Below are 8,450 nucleotides of genomic sequence, written 5' to 3' on the forward strand. Positions count from 1 at the left end.
TGAAAAGACCAGAGCTGAATAGAAAATTTGACTTTCAAACATAAGAATCAAGAGAAGCATGAAAAGGTAAACAAGAAAGAGAAATTATAAGGGACTTACTAAAGTTGAACTGTTTTGTTTACATTCCTACATAGAAAGATGATGTGTATGATTCATGAGACCTCACTATCATAATGGGAGCTGAAAGGAATATGTATATATATATATATATGTGTGTGTGTGTGTGTGTGTGTGTGTGTGTGTGTGTGTACATATATATACGTGTGTGTGTCTATGTATATATATATGTATATACACAAAGGGCACAGGGTGAGTTGAATATGAAGGGATGATACCTAAAAAAATAAAATCAATTTAAGGGATAAGAGAGGAATATATTGAGAGAAGGAGAAAGGGAGAGATAGAATGGGGTAAATTATATCGCATAAAAGTGGCAACAAAAAGCAGTTCTGTAGGAAGAAAAAGAAGGCGGGTGAGGGGGAATGAGTGAATCTTGCTCTCATCAGATTTGACCTGAGGAGGGAATACCATACACACTCAATTGGGTATCTTACCCCACAGGAAAGAAGGAGGAAGAAGATAAAAATGGGGGGATGATAGAAGGGGGGACAGATGGGGGAGGAGGTAATCAAAAACAAACATTTTTGAAAAGGGACAGGGTCAAGGGAGAAATTCAATAAAGGGGGATAGGTTAGGAAGGAGTAAAACATAGTTAATCTTTCACAACATGAGTATTGGGGAAGGGTTTTACATAATGATACGCATGTGGCCTATGTTGAATTGCTTGCCTTCTTAGGGAGGGTGGGTGGGGAGGGAAGAGGGGAGAGAATTTGGAACTCAAAGTTTTAAAAACAGACGTTCAAAAACAACAACAACAACAAAAAAATTTTTTCATGCAACTAGGAAATAAGATACACAGGCAATGGGGCATAGAAATTTATGTTGCCCTACAAGAGAAGAAGGGAAAGGGAGATGGGAGGGGAGTGGGGTGACAGATGGGAGGGCTGACTGGGGAACAGGGCAACCAGAATATATGCCATCTTGGAGTGGGGGGAGGGTAGAAATGGGGAAAAAATTTGTAATTCAAACTTTTGTGAAAATCAGTGCTGAAAACTAAATATATTAAATAAATTTTAAAAAATTAAAAAAAATATTAAAAAATAACTGTGTAGGACTTGCTAAGAGCTTGAACTATGCTGTTATTTATCCTTCATTCTTGAAGAGGACCATGACATCAGGAAGATGATGCCATGACTTGCAGGGCTCCTCCAGAGCCATCTGGGTCCAGTGGCAAGATATGGATCAGGATGACTGGAGATGGCCCCCTTAAACTATGCTAGCAAAGCCTTCAAGAATCAAAGCCTCAGTGTCCTGGAGAGGCATCAGAGCAAGACTTTAGTGGAGGAACTAAATTCCAATACCCACTGGTTTCTCCATGTTCTGCTGTAGAGTGGGGATGAAATTCCATGGGATCATGCCCTCAAATTGGTAGAATACTACTAAATAAATAAAAGCCTTCTTTTCTCTCTCTTTCCATGTCATGTCTTTTGTTCTGGTCAGACTTTCCAGCAGAAAATTCACTCCATCCTGAACTTGTAGCATGTTGTATCCATCCACTTTAGTTGTCTTACTCAGAATCCAGTAGTCCCCATAGATCCTAATCTTGTAAATTTTCTTGATTAATATTATGGTACTCAATAATAATGCTATTGACTCACAGCTTTTTCAAGTGATTCTTTAGAATATCTGCATTTTAGATACAGAGATTTTCCTGGGCTTCTCTCTGGAGTGAAAATAGAATCTTCAGCTGAAGACTACTTTACCTCTTCTCCCATTTATTATATTGTTTTATGTTCTTCACACTGACCATAATCTAACAATGTACAAAAAGGTTTTCCAGTGTTAAAAACAAGAAGTCCTGTTTGATATGTTTTACACAGAAGGAAAAAAAACCCATGTTAGATGCAAGCTAATACAACTTGCAGAACTGTTTTTTGTTTGTTTGTTTTTTTTGTTTGTTTGTTTGTTGTTAAAGATACTCAAGGCTGCTATTTCTTCTGAATAAGCTACTTCCTTCCAAGAAAATATCAAATAAATAATGGACAGTGGGCATCCCTGCTTTACCCAGGATCCTACTGAGAAAGATTCTAATGTTCCTATGCTATAAATAATGCTAGATAAATACTTTGGACCTTGTTAGGGAAAGGTCCTTTTCTTTTTTTTGGTCTTTTATTATTTAATATTTTTAGTTTTCAACATTGATTGCCACAAGATTTTGAGTTGCAAATTGTCTCCCCATTTCTATCCCCCCCATCCCAAGATGGCATATATTCTGATTGCCCCTTTCCTCAGTCTGCCCTCCCTTCTGTCATCCTACTCACCCCCCCCCTCCATCTCCTTTCCCCTTACTTTCTTGTAGGGCAAGATAGATTTCTCTACCCCATTGCCTGTATATCTTATTTCCCAGTTGCATGTAAAAAACAACTTTTTTGAGCATTTGTTTTTAGAACTTTGAGTTCCAAATTCTCTCCCTTCTCTCCCCACCCACCCTCTTTGAGAAGGCAAGCAATTCAACATGGGCCACACATGTATCATTATGCGAAACACTTCCATAACTGTCATGTTGTGAAAGATTAACTATATTTCCCTCCATCCTATCCTGTCCCTCTTTATTCAATTTTCTCCCTTGACCCTGTCCCTTTCAAAAGTGTTTGCTTTTGATTACCTCCTCCCCCTATCTGCCACCCCTTCTATCATCTCCTCTTTCTTATCCCCTTCCCCCCTACTTTCCTGTAGGGTAAGATACCCAACTGAGTGTGTATGTATGTTATTCCCTCCTTAAGTCAAATCTGATGAGAACAAGATTTACTCATTCCCTTTCACCTGCCTCCTCTTCCCTTCCATTATAATAGCTTTTTCTTGCCCCTTTTATGTGAGATAATTTAGCCCGTTCTATCTCTCCCTTTCTCCTTCTCCCAATATATTCCTCTCTCACCCCTTAATTTTATTTTTTTAGATACCATCCCTTCATATTCAACTCACCCTGTGCCCTCTGTCTATATATATGTATATTCCCTTCAACTACCCTAATACTGAGAAAGGTTTCATGAGTTACAAATATCATCTTTCTGTGTAGGAATGTAAATGAAACAGTTCAACTTTAGTAAGTCCCTTATGATTTCTCTTTCCTGTTTACCTTTTCATCCTTCTCTTGATTCTTGTATTTGAAAGTCAAATTTTCTATTTAGCTCTGGTCTTTTCATCAAGAAGGCTTGAAAGTCCTCTATTTTACTGAAAATCCATATTTTGCCTTGGAGCATGATACTCAGTTTTGCTGGGTAGGTGATTCTTGGTTTTAATCCTAGCTCCTTTGACATCCAGATAATCATATGCCAAGCCCTTCAATCCCTTAATGTAGAAGCTGCTAGATCTTGTGTTATCCTGATTGTGTTTCCACAATACTCAAATTGTTTCTTTCTGGCTGCTTGCAATATTTTCTCCTTGACCTGGAAACTCTGGAATTTGGTGACCATATTCCTAGGAGTTTTCTTTTGGGGATCTTTTTGAGGAGGTGATCTGTGGATTCTTTCAATTTCTATTTTACCCTCTGGCTCTAGAATATCAGGGCAATTCTCCTTGATAATTTCTTGAAAGATGATATCTAGGCTCTTTTTTTGATCATGGCTTTCAGGTAGTCCAATAAATTTTAAATTATCTCTCCTGGATCTATTCTCCAGGTCAGTGGTTTTTACAATGAGAGCTTTCACATCGCCTTCCATTTTTTCATTCTTTTGGTTCTGTTTTATAATATCTTGATTTCTTATAAAGTCATTAGCTTCCACTTGCTCCATTCTAATTTTTAAGGTAGTATTTTCTTCAGTGGTCTTTTGGACCTCCTTTTCCATTTGGCTAATTCTGCCTTTTAAGGCATTCTTCTCCTCATTGGCTTTCTGGAGCTCTTTTGCCATTTGAGTTAGTGTTATTTTTTAGGTGTTATTTTCTTCAGTATTTTTTGTGTGTCTCTGTTAGCAAGTCATTGACTTGTTTTTCATGATTTTCTTGTATCACTCTTATTTCTCTTCCTAATTTTTCCTCTGTTCTCTTATTTGATTTTCCAAATCCTTTTTGAGCTCTTCCATGGCCTGAGACCAATTCATAGTTTTCTTGGAGACTTTTGATGTAGGCTCTTTGACTTTGTTGAATTTTTCTGTCTGTATGTTTTCATCTTCTTTGTCAACAAAAAAGATTCTACAGTCTGAGTCTGAGTCATTTAACGCTGCTTGCTCATGTGCCCAGCCAACTACTTGACCATTGAGCTTTTTGTCAGGGTATGACTGAGTTCAGAGTGGAGACTGCTTTGTCCCAAGCTTCAGGGGCCTTGCACTGCTGTTTTCAGAGCTACTTTTATTCTGAGGTGGTATGATACTCCTCTTCTGGCCTTTGCTCTGGCCTGAGAGTGCAAACATTCCTTTTTGCTGTGTAGCTACCAGGAGGACTCCCTGTCCACAGTCACCACAAGCTCTGCCACACCAGAGATCCTCCTCCCCCAAGAACCACCAACCAGGACCACAACCCAGATCCAAGCAGGGCAAAGCAAGAGAACCCTGCCTCTGCACCAGCAAAGCACTCCCTGTACTCCTGCTCTGATCTGCTTCTTGATTCCTCCCACCATGTGGGCCAGGGACTCTGGAAGCAGCTGATGCTGGAGCTCTGGAAGCAGCTGCAGGAACTTCCTGCTGCTGCTGTGGCTGCTGCACCACCCTTGCCACCACCAGGGCTGGGGCAGGACTGCACACTTCTCTCACTCCAATTCAGCAGTTTCCCACTGACCTGCTCTGTGGTCATTGGTGTTTGTGGGTTGAGAAGTCTGCTAACTGCTACAATTCAGTGATTCATGGCCCTGAGGGCTTCTGGCCTGATCTCCTCTGCCCTGGTCTTTCCTGGCACAGCCTATGCTGGGCTGTGCTTGGCTCCCAGTATAGCATGATAGACCCCTCCCAGCAACCCTCCAGGCTGTCCTGGGCTGGAGACCTGCTTCCCTCTGTTATTTTGTCAGTTCTATAGCTCTGGACTTTGTTCAGAGCCATTTTTACAGGCATTTGGAGGGATTTGGGGGAGAGCTTAAGAGAATCCCCAAATGGTCCTTTTCTTAACATGCTAGAATGAATTTTTTTTTCAAACACATTTGTGGTCTTTTTTGATATAATTGTGAGATTTTAATATTTTTGTTGTTAAATTAATTAATGAATGATTCTAATATTTTCTCCACATTGAACATGCTTTGAATGTGTTGATACAAACACATTAGTCACAATGAATCTTTTAATATTTATTGCTGCTATAGCTTCTTCAATATTATTTTATGAAATAATTTTGCATCCATATTCAGTAATTATATTTCTCCATCTCTCTTTCTGGAATTTATTCTTTCTTGGTTTGCGTAGCAAGACCATATTTGTTTCATAGAAGGAGATTTGTTTTTGTTTTTGGTGCCATCTTTCTCTATTTTTGAAATTAGGTTATGAAGCATATTTATTCTTTTAGATTTTTTAAATAATTAATTCTCAAAGTAGCATTTTTTAAAATTCAAGAATAGCTTATAAACAAGTTAGAGACATTAAAAACAAAGAATTAAACTATTTATAGATAGTCACAGAGAAGAAGAAATGGGGAAGAAAGGAATATAGGAGGACTATAAGAAATAGGAACATCAGACTCTCTCATCCGTAACTGCTCCAGAAGGGATTAATCCTGAATTCTGAGCCTTTGTCCAGAGAACATAATGAAGCACATATGAAGTCAGGGGATTTATGTGAATTTCCAAAGGATACAGTTTTAGAGACACATCAAAAGATAGTCACAGTTATAATATCCAAACAAAGTTCAGGGATGAGATTCTCTTTTTATCAGTAGCATTGCTTTCTTTTTAAAAATGGAATTGAAGTATAGTTTTAATAAGTTACATCTGACATTCCAGCTCTTATTTAAGATTCTTGTAGGTAAAAAACATCTTTGTGCTAAAGAGTTCTTTCATCATTGATTTTGTAAAGGCACACAGATTTCAAAAATATTCACCAAATACCTATACTTCAGGAGGTATTTTTTGTGATAAAATGCTTTTGCTTCATCTTTATTACTATTGCTAAGTAAAAGAATAATCTTTTTCTTTTAGCTCAAATGTCCTTGAAAGTACTTTGTCACAAAATATGCATCACATTTCTCAGCAACGTACAAGTGCTATTTCCTGTGCCTCTATATCACAATACTTTTTTTTAAAAGCCTCCCTTTTAATGGACTATTTTTATAAATTTGGTTATTTTTGGAACATGAAAAAGGACTTCCATTCTTATATTTCTCAAAGCAAATGATTGTCTCTGAGATATGTAATGTGTTCAAATGGTTATACACACCGCATTTTAAACCAGTGTTTGTAGACACGTATTTCTTTCTGGCATTAATGAAACTATAAAGTTCAATACTATATAATTTTTATTAAAAATCTGTCAGTTGTATTTATTTTTTCTCTTGATATTGTACTGTCATTAATAAGTTCATAAAACATCAAATTTCAGCAACTTATTGTACATTTACAATTAAATGAGCATCTTTAACTATATATGCCCTCATCTACTTAGAATATGAAATGAAAAAAATGTTCCTCAATTAATTGAGCACAAAGCTCTCTAGATATATTACTGAGTCCCCTTTCAACTGTATTATCTATAAGGGGAACCCCATCACAAGTAATCCTTTTAATGTCGCAAACATGGTTTTTGAAAAGGTTTGTATTCGCTCATCTGAAACATTTACTTTTCTCTAGAGAAATTATTTTGTCTTTCCAACATATTCTGCATATGGATCTCTAAAAATTTTAATTTATTAGGTTTCATGTGATCTGTAATTAAAGTATTTATATAAAGTAAACACAGCCATTTTCCATGACAATAGTAGTACATTTGTGTATACCAATAATAACTATAATGAATTATACTTTCTGGAATTGAGCTTTTTATTTTACTTTTTATTTCTGTATTTCAATTTCTTAAATTGTTTTTGTGAACCTTGCCTTCACTAGTTTTAACTACTCCAATGGATTTTTCTCCAAATCTCTTATATATTTATCAAAAGAGAATATTGTCTTACTGTGGGGTCCCAATTGGTGAAAGCCATAGTACACAGTAAGAAATGAAGGCCATAAACTCTGTGAAAGGCAGAAGTCCAGACATGGTAGCCCATTAAAAAAATCATAATTCAGATGCTGAATCATAATTTAGATGGTGTGACCAGTACATGACCAGTACTCAACCTTGAAGGCTTGGGCATTTACCCAAAATCCTCGGTAAACACCTGAATGTCTAGGAACCAGGTTCAATACTAAATATAAACTAAAATATCAGCCAAAAAATTAACTAAACAGAAAAACCCCAAAATATCCACCAATCTGCAGTGAGCACCCTATGGCTCCTCCTCCTTTTGTCTGATTTCTTTAATTACTGCAAGGATTTTTGGGGGTCTTTGTGAGGATCCACTGAATCATCTGGCAGCTTCCCCAAATTGCCTCTGTTTTTAAGTAATCATAATGATTGATTAAACTTTTGTAATCAGTTTGGAACTCCCTGGCCTCTTTCTTTGGTATTAAACTCACCCAATGGTTATGATGGGGTACAGGCTCTGGAAACCCCCTTGAACTCTCCTTGAATTTCCCCACTTGATCTGATGTTCTGAGGGTATAATCCTCTCTACTGGCCTTTCTTTATCACTGAACCCCACTCTTGGTTACCCTTAACCTAGCCTAGCCCGTCAAGATCCTCTAGATTGTCTCCAGCTATTTCCTACCCTTTGTCCTATCTAAGACCCCATTCTCTTTGTTCAGGCTTTGGACTTCCAGTCATACTAGCCTACTGGCCACGCCCATCAAGATCCTTCCTAGACCCCTCCTGCAGACACCCCAGACTACTTGGCCTAGAACCCTCCCACACACTTTCTGTATATAAGATCCATCTTGTTTCCATGAGAGTGCTCAGATTCAATCTGGCCTGCTTGCATTAGCAATACAAATGTTCAGATTCCTTAAGAGCCTGACCAATATGGTGGATCTTTAATAAGTCTTGTTTTCCTCTGGCTGAAAGAAGGCTTGGGCTGAATTCATTTGGGCAGGAAACACATGTCCCTATTTTGGGGTCCCAGCACCCTTAAACCTCAACAGTTATGAGGGAGGTACAAGGTACCCCAGCCAGGGGAATTCTAGACCCCACACTTACTTTAAATAATTAGGGAATATAAACTTAAGGACAATTAATTTTAATTTCATTTTTAACATTTCATATGTTCTTTTATTCCAATGCTTTATTGTAAAATGGAGGTGATCCTGGGTTCAAAGACTATGCCAGCCAAATAGTTCTTCCATGCTGGAAGGACTTCAGAGTATAGCCTACTAACTTCATTCTGTG

This window comes from Trichosurus vulpecula, chromosome 4 (assembly GCF_011100635.1).
Source record: "Trichosurus vulpecula isolate mTriVul1 chromosome 4, mTriVul1.pri, whole genome shotgun sequence".
Taxonomy (NCBI): domain Eukaryota; kingdom Metazoa; phylum Chordata; class Mammalia; order Diprotodontia; family Phalangeridae; genus Trichosurus; species Trichosurus vulpecula.